Below are 20,211 nucleotides of genomic sequence, written 5' to 3' on the forward strand. Positions count from 1 at the left end.
TTGGAGTTTTTCCTCCAGGTTCAGTAGGTTCGCTCTAGATTTATACTAATTTATAATATAGGATTCCGCATCCTTGTTTTACACATTTTAACCCTTCCCAAAACAACAGCATTTTTTATTTTTCTATTCACACAGGCATATGAAGGTTTTAGTTTTGCTTTTACAGCGTTTAGAATGAAATCAAACTGACCTGTTCTCTTCATTCTCCTGGTCAGTAAGATTGCAGTGATTCCACATTTATATAGTTTTATCGTTTTTGTTTTTACGGTGTTCTCTTCATTCTACGGGTCAGTACGATTACAGTGATACCACATTTATATAGTTTTATCGGTTTTGTTTTTACGGCGTTCTCTTCATTCTCCGGGTCAGTACGATTACAGTGATACCACATTTATATAGTTTTATGGGTTTTATTTATACAGCGTTCCCTATGAGATAAAACTGACCTGTTCTCTTCATTCTCTGGGTCAGTACGATTACAGTGATACAACATTTATATAGTTTTATTGGTTTTGTATTTACAGCGTTCCCTATGAGATAAAACTGACCTGTTCCCTTCATTCTCCGGGTCAGTACGATTACAGTGATACAACATTTATATAGTTTTATTGGTTTTGTATTTACAGCGTTCCCTATGAGATAAAACTGACCTGTTCTCTTCATTCTCTGGGTCAGTACGATTACAGTGATACAACATTTATATAGTTTTATTGGTTTTGTATTTACAGCGTTCCCTATGAGATAAAACTGACCTGTTCTCTTCATTCTCTGGGTCAGTACGATTACAGTGATACAACATTTATATAGTTTTATTGGTTTTGTATTTACAGCGTTCCCTATGAGATAAAACTGACCTGTTCTCTTCATTCTCCGGGTCAGTACGATTACAGTGATACAACATTTATATAGTTTTATGGGTTTTGTTTTTACAGCGTTCCCTATGAGATAAAACTGACCTGTTCTCTCCATTCTCCGGGTCAGTAAGATTACAGTGATACCACATTTATATAGTTTTATTGGTTTTGTATTTACAGCGTTCTCTATGAGATAAAACTGACCTGTTCCCTTCATTCTCCGGGTCAGTACGATTACAGTGATACCACATTTATATAGTTTTATGGGTTTTGTATTTACAGCGTTCCCTATGAGATAAAACTGATCTGTTCTCTTCATTCTCGGGTCAGTACGATTACAGTGATACCACATTTATATAGTTTTATGGGTTTTGTATTTACAGCGTTCTCTATGAGATAAAACTGACCTGTTCCCTTCATTCTCCGGGTCAGTACGATTACAGTGATACCACATTTATATAGTTTTATGGGTTTTGTATTTACAGCGTTCCCTATGAGATAAAACTGACCTGTTCTCTTCATTCTCCGGTCAGTACGATTACAGTGATACCACATTTATATAGTTTTATTGGTTTTGTATTTACAGCGTTCCCTATGAGATAAAACTGACCTGTTCTCTTAATTCTCCGGGTCAGTACGATTACAGTGATACCACATTTATATAGTTTTATGGGTTTTATTTATACAGCGTTCCCTATGAGATAAACACTGTGCCATGTGTTATCAGAGTTATCAGAGTCAATTTTAGCTTGGCTACATCTGTATATAGGCACGTGTACCCAGCTCATCTGCTGTGCCATTAATAATCTCTTCAGTTATACATAGACTTATTGTGCATCAGACTCAGTGTCAACAGGCCATCTAATATATAGGGGCGCCATTCATACTTCATCTGTTTAATGCGCTTTGTGACAAAGTCATTTGGATCTAAGCAAATTTTTGCGAAAATTTGGAGAAGCGGCTGAATCGAATTTTTGAAAACTTCACTCATCTCTAGCTACAATAAATTTTGGTCAAGTTGTTTGTGATTTGTGTGGTTCATTCCAATAACCAACGAGACTCCTCCTGTATGGCAATAATCCAGCTGCCAGGTTTGATCCGCCCAGCAAGTTTGGCCCATCTGGTTTTAACCCTAATACAAGGAGTTATTTGACCCCATGCGGTCCATGTCCAACTTCCTGGGGGGCCAAGGTGGTGTTAAACACTAACTTTTCTGTGATGCCTTTACATGTACGGGGATGCACGAGCTGCACTGAAGGGATCGCTGTGTGTCTATCCTTTGCCAACAGATGTGGTTACCCACCTAACGTCGTTTGATATAGGGATCTGGAATTGTAATACTGGAGCAGACTAATTTATTTAATAAAAGACTAATTTATTCACTAAACTACAGATTTTTTTTGCTACAAGATTAATAATGTTGCTAAAAGAATAATTTTTCAGATAAAGGCGTAATTTTTCAGACAAAAAAAAAAGATCAACTGGGCAACTCTGTTGTGCGAAGAATCACATTTTTTCACTGCCCACAGGGTGTTAAATATGACAGCTCCGTAACACTAAATCACAGTAACAGAAGCAGTTAAATATAAATGTGGACGCGCCACAAACAGTAGAATGAGACCAGTTTATCACCCCAATTTGCAAATCAATACCTAATAGCATTGTTTATCTATTAATCAATGTGGACGCACCACAAACAGTAGAATAAGACAGACGTATCACCCCAATTTGTGAATCAGGGCCTAATAGAATTACTTATCGATTAATCAATGTGTCTATCTATAATAGAACAGATTAAGTATAAATCGCACAACAAGTGAACTGATAAACACACCTACTGTATATTTTAGACTGCCTGTTTACAATAATTCTGATGCACAGTAAGTCTATGTAAAACAGAACAGATTAAGAATGAATGGTGCAGCAGGTGAACAAGATGCATGGGGTGATTACACAGAGCCTGCACTGTCCCTACTGCGTCTAAAGACTCTCCCTACGATCTCCCTGCACTGTCCATATCCAATATTCTACAATTAAATGCTTTCTAACACCCTGTTCCTAGTGCTTGCCAAGTCTCTCCCTATGCTCAGTTCACAGTGAAATGGCAGCGACCATGCAGGTTGAGGCATTTATAGGGTTGTGACATTACAGGGGATAACTGACCTACAGATTGACTGGCTATACGGCATTATGAGTCATATTGCCAAGGCTTCTTACTTTCACTATGTAACACGTGTAGCCACCATTTTAGGAAAAAAAAATATTTGTTAATAAGAAACGTGAGGAAATTTTGCTTTGGGGCAAATCAAATTTTTGCTGAAATTTGGATTGTTCAATTTGTTTCACTTCAATTCATTCAACACTAATTAGAGTGATACCACATTTATATAATTTCAATGGTTTATTTATATGGTGTTCTCTGTGAGATAAAATTGACCTGTTCACTTTATTCCCTGGGTTAGTACGTATACAGTGATACCACATTTATATAGGTTTATGGGTTTTGTTTTTACAGTGTTCCCTATGAGATAAAACTGACCTGTTCCCTTCATTCTCCGGTCAGTACGATTACAGTGATACCACATTTATATAGTTTTTTGGGTTTTGTTTTTACAGCGTTCCCTATGAGATAAAACTGTCCTGTTCTCTTCATTCTCCGGGTCAGTACGATTACAGCGATACCACATTTATATAGGTTTATGGGTTTTGTTTTTACAGTGTTCCCTATGAGATAAAACTGTCCTGTTCCCTTCATTCTCCGGTCAGTACGATTACAGTGATACCACATTTATATAGGTTTATGGGTTTTGTTTTTACAGTGTTCCCTATGAGATAAAACTGACCTGTTCCCTTCATTCTCCGGTCAGTACGATTACAGTGATACCACATTTATATAGTTTTATGGGTTTTGTTTTTACAGCGTTCCCTATGAGATAAAACTGTCCTGTTCTCTTCATTCTCCGGGTCAGTACGATTACAGCGATACCACATTTATATAGGTTTATGGGTTTTGTTTTTACAGTGTTCCCTATGAGATAAAACTAACCTGTTCTCTTCATTCTCCGGGTCAGTACGATTACAGTGATACCACATTTATATAGTTTTATGACTTTTGTTATTACGGCATTTCCTATAAGATATAACTGAGCTGTTCCCTTCATTCTGCAGGTCAGTACGATTACAGTGATACCACATTTATATAGTTTTATGGATTTTGTGTTTACATTGTTCTCTATGAGATAAAACTGACCTGTTCTCTTCATTCTCCGGTCAGTACGATTACAGTGATACCACATTTATATAGTTTTATGGGTTTTGTTTTTACAGCGTTCACTATGAGATAAAACTGGCCTGTTCTCTTCATTCTCCGGGTCAGTACGATTACAGTGATACCACATTTATATAGTTTTATGGGTTTTGCTTTTACAGTGTTCCCTATGAGATAAAACTGTCCTGTTCTCTTCATTCTCCGGGTCAGTACGATTACAGTGATACCACATTTATATAGTTTTATGGGTTTTGTTTTTACAGCGTTCCCTATGAGATAAAACTGACCTGTTCCCTTCATTCTCTGGGTCAGTATGATTACAGTGATACCACATTTATATAGTTTTATGGGTTTTGTTTTTACAGTGTTCTCTATGAGATAAAACTGACCTATACCCTTCATACTCCGGGTCAGTATGATTACAGTGATACCACACAGTGAAGAGCGGCAGGGGCAATATTCGAATTCGTGATATTTCGCAAATATTTGGGTGAACATTTGTCATATATTTGCAATACGAAAATTTGCAATCAACACTACTCCTAAAGTCAAAGATATTGCAGCCTTCTCATTGGCCCACAAGCAAGAAGCAGTGAGGGATCATGGGTACTGATGAAAACAAATCTAGAATATTCGCGATTACGAAGATATAGCACTATGTTCTAGATATTTGCGAATTCTCGAAGTGCCAAATTCGCAATAAAAATTTACTATTAGTATATTCACGATCAACACTAATACCACATTTATATAGTTTTATGGGTTTTGTTTTTAGAGCGTTCCCTATGAGATAAAACTGACCTGTTCTCTCCATTCTCCGGGTCAGTACGATTACAGTGATACCACATTTATATAGTTTTATGGGTTTTGTTTTTACAGCGTTCCCTATGAGATAAAACTGACCTGTTCTCTTCATTCTCTGGGTCAGTACGATTACAGTGATACCACATTTATATGGTTTTATGGGTTCTGTTTTTACAGCGTTCCCTATTGGATAAAACTGACCTGTTCTCTTCATTTTTTGGGTCAGTATGATTACAGTGATACCACATTTATATCGTTTTACTTGTGTTGTAAAACAGAAAAAAAAAACTTTGGGAATTTTTTATTTTATTTTCGTAGCCACATTTTGGTTCACATAACTTCTTACTGTTATGTCTGCGGAGCTGTGTGCGTGCCGTAGATTTCAAGGATATTTCTGTGTATGACTTTGTGATCACTTTTTATTCAATTTCCTTGGGGTGATGAAGCACAAAATTCTTTGCTGTTACGGCATTCGTGCATTTGGGTATGTAACAGTGCTCATGATTATTTTTTATTGTTATTTTTTCTTTAATTTTATTATGATGAGGGAGGGTGATTTTATTTTTTTACATTTAAAAAAAATGTTTATGTTTTTGTTTTAGCTCCTCCTAGGGGACTAATATGTGATCTTCACATAACTTCTGCCATATCAGCATGTCTTCATGAGGGATCGTCATGCCAAACTAATTTAATCAGTTTCTATGAGGAGGTAAGTTCTAGACTTGACAGCGGCGAATCAATGGATGTCGTGTATCTGGACTTCTCCAAAGCATCTGACACTGTACCACATAAAAGGTTAGTATATAAAATGAGAATGCTCGGACTGGGAGAAAACATCTGTATGCGGGTAACTGGCTGAGGGATAGAAAACAGAGCGTGGTTATTACTGGTACATACTCAGATTGGGTCACTGTCACTAGTGGGGTACCTCAGGGGTCAGTACTGGAGGGGTCACTAGTGGGGTACCTCAGGGGTCAGTACTGGAAGGGTCACTAGTGGGGTACCTCAGGGGTCAGTACTGGAGGGGTCACTGTCACTAGTGGGGTACCTCAGGGGTCAGTATTGGGCCCTATTCTCTTCAATATATTTATTAATGATCTTGTAGAAGGCTTGCACAGTAAAGTATCCGTTTTCGCAGATGACACTAAACTGTGTAAAGTAATTAACACTGAAGAGGACAATATACTGTATATATACTACAGAGGACAGTATACTGTATATATACTACAGAGGACAGTATACTGCATATACACTACAGAGGACAGTATACTGTATATACACTACAGAGGACAGTATACTACTACAGAGGACAGTATACTGTATATATATACTACAGAGGACAGTATACTGTATATACACTGAAGAGGACAGTATACTGTATATATACTACAGAGGACAGTATACTGTATATATACTACAGAGGACAGTATACTGTATATATATACCACAGAGGACAGTATACTGTATATATACTACAGAGGACAGTATACGGTATATATACTACAGAGGAAAGTATACTACTACAGAGGGATCTGGATAGATTGGAGGCTTGGGCAGATAAGTGGCAGATGAGGTTTAACACTGACAAATGTAAAGTTATGCACATGGGAAGGAATAATGCAAGTCATCCGTACATACTAAATGGTAAAACACTCGGTAACACTGACATGGAAAAGGATCTAGGAATTTTTATAAACAGCAAACTAAGCTGCAAAAACCAGTGTCAGGCAGCTGCTGCCAAGGCCAATAAGATAATGGGTTGCATCAAAAGGGGCATAGATGGCGGTGATCAGAAAATAGTCCTACCACTTTACAAATCGCTAGTCAGACCTCACATGGAGGACTGTGTACAGTTCTGGGCTCCTGTAAACAAGAATATTTATAGAGTTACATAAACAATTAGTATAAGTGTCCATATACGTGAAATTAAACCTGGATTTGGACCCTTTAAAAATTCGCTTTTATTAGTTTTATTTTAAAAAAGCATAAGTATAGACACCCTTTGGTAACTGGGTATCCAAAATAATAATAGGACAAGATGTTGCCCAGCTACCACCGTGAATTGGTGAAGAAAGTAGATACAAAAATAATACAGATGTATACGAAATTCCCGTAGCATTAGTGACTTTTGGGGCTTGGGGTTGGGTAGAGGGTGGGGCACATTAATAGGGGTATTAGGGATGATTCTTTCCCTGTACCCGCCCTAAGGTAGTCCTCTGCCCAGGGATGAGCCCTAATGGTGGGATCACCCTGTCCCCGTACCTACCCTGTCTGGCCCTGTACAACCCTGTACAGTGGGAATTTATTACAAGAGATGTCAGAATTTTTATATATTATATGTATATTTTACCCCGACGCGTTTCCCCACATTTGGTTCGTCAGGGGGTCGGTTAGAGGATAATAGTTATAATAAGTAACATCAGGCAAGATGAAAAAAACACAACAGATAATTTGGATATAGTTACTGTGTCCTGACTGATGCCTTGATGGGGCAGGCCGTTGAGGAGGAACTGAGGATTCACATTTGTTCCCCAGAAGAGGAGATGTCACATGTTAGATGTCCCCTCATAGTTTGGACTGCCGCCTGCCGTGTCCGATGGGACATCGGACACGGCAGGCGGCAGTCCAAACTATGAGGGGACATCTAACATGTGACATCTCCTCTTCTGGGGAACAAATGTGAATCCTCAGTTCCTCCTCAACGGCCTGCCCCATCAAGGCATCAGTCAGGACACAGTAACTATATCCAAATTATCTGTTGTGTTTTTTTCATCTTGCCTGATGTTACTTATTATAACTATTATCCTCTAACCGACCCCCTGACGAACCAAATGTGGGGAAACGCGTCGGGGTAAAATATACATATAATATATAAAAATTCTGACATCTCTTGTAATAAATTCCCACTGTACAGGGTTGTACAGGGCCAGACAGGGTAGGTACGGGGACAGGGTGATCCCACCATTAGGGCTCATCCCTGGGCAGAGGACTACCTTAGGGCGGGTACAGGGAAAGAATCATCCCTAATACCCCTATTAATGTGCCCCACCCTCTACCCAACCCCAAGCCCCAAAAGTCACTAATGCTACGGGAATTTCGTATACATCTGTATTATTTTTGTATCTACTTTCTTCACCAATTCACGGTGGTAGCTGGGCAACATCTTGTCCTATTATTATTTTGGATACCCAGTTACCAAAGGGTGTCTATACTTATGCTTTTTTAAAATAAAACTAATAAAAGCGAATTTTTAAAGGGTCCAAATCCAGGTTTAATCTCCTGTAAACAAGGCAGACATAGCAGAGCTGGAGAGGGTCCAGAGGAGGGCAACTAAAGTAATAACTGGAATGGGGGGACAACAGTACCCTGAAAGATGATCAAAATTAGGGTTATTCACTTTAGAAAAAAGACGATTGGGGGGAGATCTAATTACTATGTATAAATATATCAGGGGTCAGTACAGGGATCACTCCCATCATCTATTTATCCCCAGGACTGTGACTGTGACGAGGGGACATCCTCTGCGTCTGGAGGAAAGAAGGCTTGTACACAAACTTAGAAGAGGATTCTTCACGGTAAGAGCAGTGAGACTATGGACTCTTTACTGTAAGAGCAGTGAGACTATGGACTCTATACTGTAAGAGCAGTGAGACTATGGACTCTTTACTGTAAGAGCAGTGAGACTATGGACTCTTTACTGTAAGAGCAGTGAGACTATGGACTCTATACTGTAAGAGCAGTGAGACTATGGACTCTTTACTGTAAGAGCAGTGAGACTATGGACTCTTTACTGTAAGAGCAGTGAGACTATGGACTCTTTACAGTAAGAGCAGTGAGACTATGGACTCTATACTGTAAGAGCAGTGAGACTATGGACTCTTTACTGTAAGAGCAGTGAGACTATGGACTCTTTACAGTAAGAGCAGTGAGACTATGGACTCTTTACTGTAAGAGGAGTGAGACTATGGACTCTTTACTGTAAGAGCAGTGAGACTATGGACTCTACTGTAAGAGCAGTGAGACTATGGACTCTGTACTATAAGAGCAGTGAGACTATGGGCTCTTTACGGTAAGAGCAGTGAGACTATGGATTCTTTACTGTAAGAGCAGTGAGACTATGGACTCTTTACTGTAAGAGCAGTGAGACTATGAATTCTTTACTGTAAGAGCAGTGAGACTATGGACTATATACTGTAAGAGCAGTGAGACTATGGACTCTTTACTGTAAGAGCAGTGAGACTATGGACTCTTTACTGTAAGAGCAGTGAGACTATGGAACTCTTTACTGCAAGAGCAGTGAGACTATGGACTCTATACTGTAAGAGCAGTGAGACTATGGACTCTTTACGGTAAGAGCAGTGAGACTATGGACTCTTTACTGTAAGAGCAGTGAGACTATGGACTCTGTACTGTAAGAGCAGTGAGACTATGGACTCTTTACAGTAAGAGCAGTGAGACTATGGGCTCTTTACGGTAAGAGCAGTGAGACTATGGACTCTATACTGTAAGAGCAGTGAGACTATGGACTCTTTACGGTAAGAGCAGTGAGACTATGGACTCTTTACTGTAAGAGCAGTGAGACTATGGACTCTGTACTGTAAGAGCAGTGAGACTATGGACTCTTTACTGTAAGAGCAGTGAGACTATGGACTCTATACTGTAAGAGCAGTGAGACTATGGGCTCTTTACTGTAAGAGCAGTGAGACTATGGACTCTTTACTGTAAGAGCAGTGAGACTATGGGCTCTTTACTGTAAGAGCAGTGAGACTATGGACTCTGTACTGTAAGAGCAGTGAGACTATGGACTCTTTACTGTAAGAGCAGTGAGACTATGGACTCTTTACTGTAAGAGCAGTGAGACTATGGGCTCTTTACTGTAAGAGCAGTGAGACTATGGACTCTTTACTGTAAGAGCAGTGAGACTATGGACTCTTTACTGTAAGAGCAGTGAGACTATGGACTCTTTACTGTAAGAGCAGTGAGACTATGGACTCTGTACTGTAAGAGCAGTGAGACTATGGACTCTTTACTGTAAGAGCAGTGAGACTATGGACTCTTTACTGTAAGAGCAGTGAGACTATGGACTCTTTACTGTAAGAGCAGTGAGACTATGGGCTCTTTACTGTAAGAGCAGTGAGACTATGGACTCTGTACTGTAAGAGCAGTGAGACTATGGACTCTTTACTGTAAGAGCAGTGAGACTATGGACTCTTTACTGTAAGAGGAGTGAGACTATGGACTCTTTACTGTAAGAGCAGTGAGACTATGGACTCTTTACTGTAAGAGGAGTGAGACTATGGACTCTTTACTGTAAGAGCAGTGAGACTATGGACTCTTTACTGTAAGAACAGTGAGACTATGGACTCTTTACTGTAAGAGCAGTGAGACTATGGGCTCTTTACTGTAAGAGCAGTGAGACTATGGACTCTGTACTGTAAGAGCAGTGAGACTATGGACTCTGTACTGTAAGAGCAGTGAGACTATGGACTCTTTACTGTAAGAGCAGTGAGACTATGGACTCTTTACTGTAAGAGCAGTGAGACTATGGACGCTTTACTGTAAGAGCAGTGAGACTATGGACTCTATACTGTAAGAGCAGTGAGACTATGGACTCTTTACTGTAAGAGCAGTGAGACTATGGACTCTTTACGGTAAGAGCAGTGAGACTATGGACTCTTTACGGTAAGAGCAGTGAGACTATGGACTCTCCTGTAAGAGCAGTGAGACTATGGACTCTTTACTGTAAGAGGAGTGAGACTATGGACTCTTTACTGTAAGAGCAGTGAGACTATGGACTCTTTACTGTAAGAACAGTGAGACTATGGACTCTTTACTGTACGAGCAGTGAGACTATGGGCTCTTTACTGTAAGAGCAGTGAGACTATGGACTCTGTACTGTAAGAGCAGTGAGACTATGGACTCTTTACTGTAAGAGCAGTGAGACTATGGACTCTTTACTGTAAGAGCAGTGAGACTATGGACTCTTTACTGTAAGAGCAGTGAGACTATGGACTCTATACTGTAAGAGCAGTGAGACTATGGACTCTTTACGGTAAGAGCAGTGAGACTATGGACTCTTTACTGTAAGAGCAGTGAGACTATGGACTCTTTACTGTGAGAGCAGTGAGACTCTGGACTCTTTACGGTAAGAGCAGTGAGACTATGGACTCTTTACGGTAAGAGCAGTGAGACTATGGACTCCTTACGGTAAGAGCAGTGAGACTATGGACTCTCCTGTAAGAGCAGTGAGACTATGGACTCTATACTGTAAGAGCAGTGAGACTATGGACTCTTTACAGTAAGAGCAGTGAGACTATGGACTCTTTACTGTAAGAGCAGTGAGACTATGGACTCTATACTGTAAGAGCAGTGAGACTATGGACTCTATACTGTAAGAGCAGTGAGACTATGGACTCTTTACTGTAAGAGCAGTGAGACTATGGACTCTTTACTGTGAGAGCAGTGAGACTCTGGACTCTTTACGGTAAGAGCAGTGAGACTATGGACTCTTTACGGTAAGAGCAGTGAGACTATGGACTCCTTACGGTAAGAGCAGTGAGACTATGGACTCTCCTGTAAGAGCAGTGAGACTATGGACTCTATACTGTAAGAGCAGTGAGACTATGGACTCTTTACAGTAAGAGCAGTGAGACTATGGACTCTTTACTGTAAGAGCAGTGAGACTATGGACTCTATACTGTAAGAGCAGTGAGACTATGGACTCTATACTGTAAGAGCAGTGAGACTATGGACTCTTTACTGTAAGAGCAGTGAGACTATGGACTCTTTACTGTGAGAGCAGTGAGACTCTGGACTCTTTACGGTAAGAGCAGTGAGACTATGGACTCTTTACGGTAAGAGCAGTGAGACTATGGACTCCTTACGGTAAGAGCAGTGAGACTATGGACTCTTTACGGTAAGAGCAGTGAGACTATGGACTCCTTACGGTAAGAGCAGTGAGACTATGGACTCTCCTGTAAGAGCAGTGAGACTATGGACACTTTACGGTAAGAGCAGTGAGACTATGGAACTCTCTGCCTGAGGAGGTGGTGATGGTGAGTACAATAAAGGAATTCAAGAGGGGCCTGGATGTATTTCTGGAGTGTAATAATATTACAGGCTATAGCTACTAGAGAGGGGTCGTTGATCCAGGGAGTTAGTCTGATTGCCTGATTAGAGTCGGGAAGGAAATTTTTATTCCCCTAAAGTGGGGAAAATTGTCTTCTACCTCACAGTTTTTTTTTTGCCTTCCTCTGGATCGACTTGCAGGATAACAGGCCGAACTGGATGGACAAATGTTTTTTTTCGGCCTTATGTACTATGTTACTATATTGCAATGAATTATTATTAGAATGTGTTTCAGATTCGATATGTCCTTATGGAGCTCTGCCACCTACAGGCCTCCATAAGAACTGCAGCTGTAATAGCACAAGTTTCTTCAGAGAAACAGACAACAAATGGCTCCCTCAGTCTCCACTTGGGGAAGCCATTCAGGCCCCGGGAGCGCAGCACTCCTAGGGAGGGCCACCTCTCATGCACCATCTTTAAAGACTTGACTTTACTTTAAACATATGGAGGCAATCAGGAATGGGTTAATAGTGTTGTTTTTTTCCATAACGTGGCACACAGATCGCCATTACTCCCTGTCCACATTAGGGCTTTCTATTTAAATTCCATATTATCTAATCAGTGTGGTAGGAAACCCATAAAATCATGTGGAGAACATACAAATTCCATGCAGACCTTGCCAGAAGTAATATTTGAATACTGAACCCCTAGTATTGAAGGGCAACAGAAGCAACCACTGATGGGTTGCATTTCAAATGACAGTCATCACATTTATGGAAAGCCTTGATGCAGTGGGGCCGATTCTCACTGGCGTGTATGTCCATATCTGTGCTGATAGGATTGCATTCTAGAAGGTATTCTGCTTAGACTGCCAGTACCAGTATGTTTTTTACAGCCAGACAGGTCATACTCTGTGTTCATATATGGAGTCAGTGCTATGATGCCAAAGGTGTATTCCCCATATCAGTATGCCTGGGGACATGGCTGTGCATTTAACCTTAATTTAGTCTCTAAATTTAAATTGTCACTTTCAGGAATCAAACCCCCAACCATTTTCATTGAAGTCAAAGACTCTAAACACTGAACTATAGGGCTCAATGGTGGCAAAAAAGCTCAGTAGTATTTTCCTGTGAATTATGTATTCAGATAAACTATGTACTGAAGCCTACAGAAATATCTCTATATATGCCATGATAAGCATTCGTACAGCTTGAACTGTTTCACTTTTTTTTTACGTTTCACCCACAAACTTTAATGAATTATATTGGGATTTTATGTGATAGACCAACACAAAGTACAAGTATGTGTGAAGTGAAAAGAAAATGATACATGGTTTTCAAGATTTTTAATAAACAAAATTCTGAAAACTGTGGGTTGCATTTGTATTTAGCCCCAGTGTACTCTAATACCCCTAAATAATATCCAGTCTGACCAATTGCCTTCAAAAGTCATCTCATTAATAAATTGAGTCCACCTGTGTGTGAAGTCTTCTCAGTATAACTCTAGCTGTTCTGTGAAGGCCTCATAGATTTGTTAGAGAACGTTAGTGATCAAATGGCATCATGAAAACTAAGGAACACATCAGACAGGTCAGGGATAAAGTTGTGGAGAAGTGTAAAGCAGGATTAGGTTGTAAAAAAATATCCCAACCTTTGAACATTTTACGGAGCACTGTTCAGTCCATCATCTGAAAATGGAAGGAGTATGGCAGAATGACAAACCAACCAGGACAAGGCTGTCCACTTAAACGGACTGTGCTGACAAGGAGAGCACTAATTAGAGAAGCAGCCAAGAGGCCGATGGTCACTCTGGAGGAGATGCAGAGATCCACAGCTCAGGTGGGAGAATCTGTCCACAGGACAACTATTAGTCATGTACTCCACAATTCTGACAATTGAGTCCACCTGTGTGTGAAGTCTTCTGAGGATAACTCTAGCTGTTCTGTGAAGGCCTCATAGATTTGTTAGAGAACGTTAGTGATCAAATGGCATCATAAAAACCAAGGAACACATCAGACAGGTCAGGGGTAAAGTTGTGGAGAAGTGTAAAGCAGGATTTGGTTGTAAAAAAATATCCCAACCTTTGAACATTTTACGGAGCACTGTTCAGTCCATCATCTGAAAATGGAAGGAGTATGGCAGAATGACAAACCAACCAGGACAAGGCTGTCCACCTAAACGGACTGTGCTGACAAGGAGAGCACTAATTATCGAAGCAGCCAAGAGGCCGGTGGTCACTCTGGAGGAGCTGCAGAGATCCACAGCTCAGGTAGGAGAATCTGTCCACAGGACAACTATTAGTCATGTACTCCACAATTCTGACCTTTATGGAAGAGAGGCAAGAAGAAAGTAATTTTTGAAAGAAGCCATAAAAAGCCCTGTTTGCAGTTTGTCACAAGCCATGTAGGGGACACAGCAAACATGTGGAAGAAGGTGCTCTGGTCAGATGAGACCAAATCTGAACTTTTTGGCCTAAATGCAAAACGCTATGTGTGGCGGAAAACCCTGCACATCACACTGAACACATCATCCCCACCATGACACATGGTGGTGGCAGCATCATGCTGCGGGGAGGCTTTTCTTCAGCAGGGACAGGGAAGCTGGTCAGAGTTCATGGGATGATGGATGGAGCTAAATACAGGCCTCACATATACTTACTACTTTGTGTTGGTCTATCACATAGAATCCCAATAAAATACATTTAAACTTGTGGGTGTAACGTGAAATAATGTTGAAAGTTCAAGGGGTATGAATACTTTATCAAAGTACTGTACCAGGACATTTTATGGGAGTTTGTTTTCTATATATACCAGGACATTTTATATTTTTTTTACCAATTGTAAACAATGGCACACAATAAATTACAATAATCACACAACCAACCATTATAGAAGGAGAACAATTAAAATATTAGAAGCGCCATCTCTATCAAATGACAGAAATGAACAGTTTTGTGATTATAGTAATTCTTTTTTGCCATTACCTTTTTTTTACAATTGGTACAAAAATTTAAAATGCCCTGGTATATATAGAAAAAGAACTCCCATACAATGTCCTGATATACACTCACCTAAATAATTATTAGTGCCACCATACTAATACGGTGTTGGACCCCCTTTTGCCTTCAGAACTGCCTTAATTCTACGTGGCATTGATTCCACAAGGTGCTGATAGCATTCTTTAGAAATGTTGGCCCATATTGATAGGAGATGGAGATTTGAGGGATGCACATCCAGGGCACGAAGCTCCCGTTTCACCACATCCCAAAGATGCTCTATTGGGTTGAGATCTGGTGACTGTGGGGACATTTTAGTGCAGTGAACTCATTGTCATGTTCAAGAAACCAATGTGAAATGATTGGAGCTTTGTGACATGGTGCATTATCCTGCTGGAAGTAGCCATCAGAGGATGGATACATGTTCTCATTCTGTTTACGCCAAATTCGGACTCTACCATTTGAATGTCTCAACAGAAATCGAGACTCATCAGACCAGGCAACATTTTTCCAGTCTTCAACAGTCCAATTTTGGTGAGCTCGTGCAAATTGTAGCCTCTTTCTCCTATTTGTAGTGGAGATGAGTGGTACCCGGTGGGGTCTTCTGCTGTTGTAGCCCATCCGCCTCAAGGTTGTGCATGTTGTGGCTTCACAAATGCTTTGCTACAGACCTCGGTTGTAACGAGTGGTTATTTCAGCCAACGTTGCTCTTCTATCAGCTTGAATCAGTCGGCCCATTCTCCTCTGACCTCTAGCATCCACAAGGCATTTTCGCCCACAGGACGGCCGCATACTGGATGTTTTTCCCTTTTCACACCATTCTTTGTAATCCCTAGAAATGGTTGTGCGTGAAAATCCCAGTAACTGAGCAGATTGTGAAATACTCAGACCGGCCCGTCTGGCACCAACAACCATGCCACGCTCAAAATTGCTTAAATCACCTTTCTTTCCCATTCTGACATTCAGTTTGGAGTTCAGGAGATTGTCTTGACCAGGAGCACCCCCCTAAATGCATCGAAGCAACTGCCATGTGATTGGTTGACTAGATAATTGCATTAATGAGAAATAGAACAGGTGTTCATAATAATTCTTTAGGTGAGTGTATATAGTATACAGATATATCTGTAGGTTCCTTCCAGTACAATGTACACCTGAATACATAATCTATGAGAAACGTGCTGTTGAGGTATTTAGCCATAGAAAATCTCTCATTGACCAGCCTTGAGCTCTGTGGCTCAGTAGTTAGAGTCTGTGCCTTCAGTGCTAAAGGTTGAAGGTTTAATTCCTGGCAGAGACAACTTTAAAAAATAATGAATAGAAAATATGTATGGGTTTCTCTAATTTGAAAAAAAATAAGTTTTATTTAAAAAACTAAATATGATCATACCATTGGAGCCAAATCACACTCGTTTATAAGCCACACCCCTTTTTCATGTAAACCTGGCTGGTATTTGAGAAAGGTGAAAACCCTATCTATGTATGATCCTGTGCATCCACATATATGTATAATCCTGTGTGTACACATGTATGCATGATCTTGTGTCTACTCTATGTATGACCCTGTGTCCATATCTATGTATGATCCAGTGTTCACATCTATGTATGATCCTGTGTTCACATCTATGTATGATACTGTGTTCACATCTATGTATGATATTGTGTGTCCACATCTATGCATGATCTTGTGTCTACTCTATGCATGATCCTTTGTGTCCACATCTATGTATGATCCTGTGTTCACATCTATGTATGATCCTGTGTGTCCACATCTATATATGATCCTGTGTTCACATCTATGTATGATCCTGTGTGTCCACATCTATATATGATCCTGTGTCCACATCTATGTATGACCCTGTGTCCATATCTATGTATGATCCTTAGTTCACATCTATGTACGATCATGTGTGTCCTCATTTATGTATGATCATTTGTGTCCACATCTATGTATGATCCTGTTTGTCCACATCTATGTATGATCCTGTTTGTCCACATCTACAGTACAGACCAAAAGTTTGGACACACCTTTTCATTCAAAGAGTTTTCTTTATTTTCATGACTATGAAGGCATCAAAACTATGAATTAACACATGTGGAATTATATACATAACAAACAAGTGTGAAACAACTGAAAATATGTCATATTCTAGGTTCTTCAAAGTAGACACCTTTTGCTTTGATTACTGGTTTGCACACTCTTGGCATTCTCTTGATGAGCTTCAAGAGGTAGTCCCCTGAAATGGTCTTCCAACAGTCTTGAAGGAGTTCCCAGAGATGCTTAGCACTTGTTGGCCCTTTTGCCTTCACTCTGCGGTCCAGCTCACCCCAAACCATCTCAACTGGGTTCAGGTCCGGTGACTGTGGAGGCCAGGTCATCTGGCGCAGCACCCTATCACTCTCCTTCATGGTCAAATAGCCCTTACTTTCAAAGTTTTCTCAATTTTTCGGCTCACTGACTGACCTTCATTTCTTAAAGTAATGATGGCCACTCGTTTTTCTTTACTTAGCTGCTTTTTTCTTGCCATAATACAAATTCTAACAGTCCATTCAGTAGGACTATCAGCTGTGTATCCACCTGACTTCTCCTCAACGCAACGGATGGTCCCAACCCCATTTATAAGGCAAGATATCCCACTTATTAAACCTGACAGGGCACACCTGTGAAGGGAAAACCATTTCAGGGGACTACCTCTTGAAGCTCATCAAGAGAATGCCAAGAGTGTGCAAAGCAGTAATCAAAGCAAAAGGTGGCTACTTTGAAGTACCTAGAATATGACATATTTTCAGTTGTTTCACACTTGTTTGTTATGTATATAATTCCACATGTGTTAATTCATAGTTTTGATGCCTTCAGTGTGAATCTACAATTTTCATAGTCATGAAAATAAAGAAAACTCTTTGAATGAGAAGGTGTGTCCAAACCTTTGGTCTGTACTGGATCCTGTGTGTCCACATCTATGTATGATCCTGTGTGTCCTCATTTATGTATGATCCTGTTACTTTTACCTTCATACAGTTTGGATCTTTCTAAGCTTTTATTTGGTTGTTAATTCCTCTGGAAACAAATTCAATGCATTACAGCAAAACCTGTTCCAGACTATAATTCACATCCCAACCTCTGGGCGGCCACACATAGGCATTTAGGATAGAAATCTTGTGACACAATGTCACGGTATCATCTGGTGCCCCAGATCTCAGGAAATGCTAAGCAAACAAGGAAGATATTGAAGGACTTGTCTGCGGATTTACGGTTCCTGTTACGCCATGCTGTTTGTTCTATAAGTTGTTCTCCGTTCTCTTACCGAACATGAAGCCAATCTTCTGTCTGATGGCTGAGAATGTCCCCCGGTGATATCCACTGTAAATGACTATGTAGAAGGTGCAGGAGGAAATCTCATCTAGTATCTTTTTCAGGTCAATGTCAGATGTGTCAATGAATCTGATCGTCTTTATCACATCTGAGAAGTAATGAGAACTCAGCGCTTCATGTAACCATACGAAATCATTATCTCCAGCTTCAGTGAAAATCCCAAACCTGTGTGAGGGTCTCGTATTCCCCTGTGTGACAGAAAAATGTGTGCTTCATTATAAATAGAAAATAGACAGTAGATAGATGATTGATTGATAGATAGATAGATAGATAGATATTAAATAGATAGATGGACAATTCTCACCCAACCCAACATCCTCAGCAAGGCTTCATGCCAAACCATGGACCACATCTACACCCTGCACAACCTCATCAAGAGCCCTGGCCACAATACAAAGCATGGAAAGATCTAAGCCTGTTTTGTGGACTTTAAACGCTATGAACAACTTCAGAGGCAATTTTTGTTTTTGATATTTTCAATTGGCTTTTATTAAAAATATTGAGCCTATCTGTCGCAAAGGGTTAACTGTCTTTCTAGCAGTGTGACTGGTACTTCCACTTTCATTGTGTGCCGGTCATCTAATAAACACTTATTTAAGCCACATTCTTATCAGTAAGATAAGGATTGAGCTATAATGAGTATTTGTAATGTCAGAGAGCAGAGATAAGGAGCTCATCAGCTCTTGGTCTGACGCAAAAGACAGAAAATCCACAGGGTGCCATTAGAGCATCTCAGTTCTGTACAGAAAAAAGGATTCCATATTTTTAATAAAGACCAATTTAAAAAATTATTTTTACCTCATAACAAGTACAATGCAATCATAAAAACTTGCCCCCAAAGGTGTAAATAGCCTATAAGGGGGCCTTTGACTCAGTGTGGCACCCGGGCCTATTGCTGAAACCTCTGGAAAGCGGAATAGGAGGAAAAAACGTATGATGTCTTCAGAAGTTCCTACACTGAGAACAGATGTGGCGTGAGGGTAAATGGGAGGAGAGCAGCTTATTTGAATTTCCAGGAGAGCCGAGGAGTCAGACAGGGATGCAGCCTCAGTCTAACCCTCTTCAACATCTACATCAATGAGCTGGCGGTGGCTCTGGAGTCCTCCTCAGCACCAGGTCTCACTCTTCATGACACTGAGGTGATTGGTGAAATTTCTGCTTTATGCAGATGACCTTCTACTACTATCACCAGCCAAAAAAGGTCTCCAAGATAACCTGGAAATCCTGGAGAAATTTACGACAACGTGGGCATTGCCCATAAATCCAAGGAAAACCCCATGGTGTTCTAGAAGAGAAACCAGAAACCAGCCGGGCATCCTCCCTTTCTGCTAAACAACTTTCCGCTTACAGAAACTGACAGATGCGCCTACCTGGGATTAGATATTAGCCAGTCAGGAGCTTTAAGCAAGCCATATAGACACTGAAAGACAAGGCTTGCAAAACCTATCTTACTGTCTTAGAGTCCTTGATACCATCATTGCCCCAATCCTCCTGTATGGCAGCGAAGTCTGGGGCTCAGGTGCATACCCAGACGGATCAAAGTGGAACTCTGGGCGAACAGAAATACTCCACCTAGAATTTTGCAAACACCTTTTCCAGGTCCACGGAAGCATTTCTAACAGCTCCTGTCAAGCAGAGCTTGGCAGATTCCCACTTTACCTTCATTCAGAGCCCATCTACATAGCAGCAGTCCCAGTTCCTACCACCACAAAGCCTTGCTTCACCATGGAGCCCCAGAAAAACAAAGCACCCTGGAAGAAGTCACCCAAACTAAGCCACCGACCAATAGACCCTGACAAAGGGGGAAATCCAGAGAGCGATACACAAAAGCAAAGAAGAATATATTAGTGTCT

Source organism: Bufo bufo, chromosome 7 (assembly GCF_905171765.1).
Source record: "Bufo bufo chromosome 7, aBufBuf1.1, whole genome shotgun sequence".
NCBI classification, from domain to species: domain Eukaryota; kingdom Metazoa; phylum Chordata; class Amphibia; order Anura; family Bufonidae; genus Bufo; species Bufo bufo.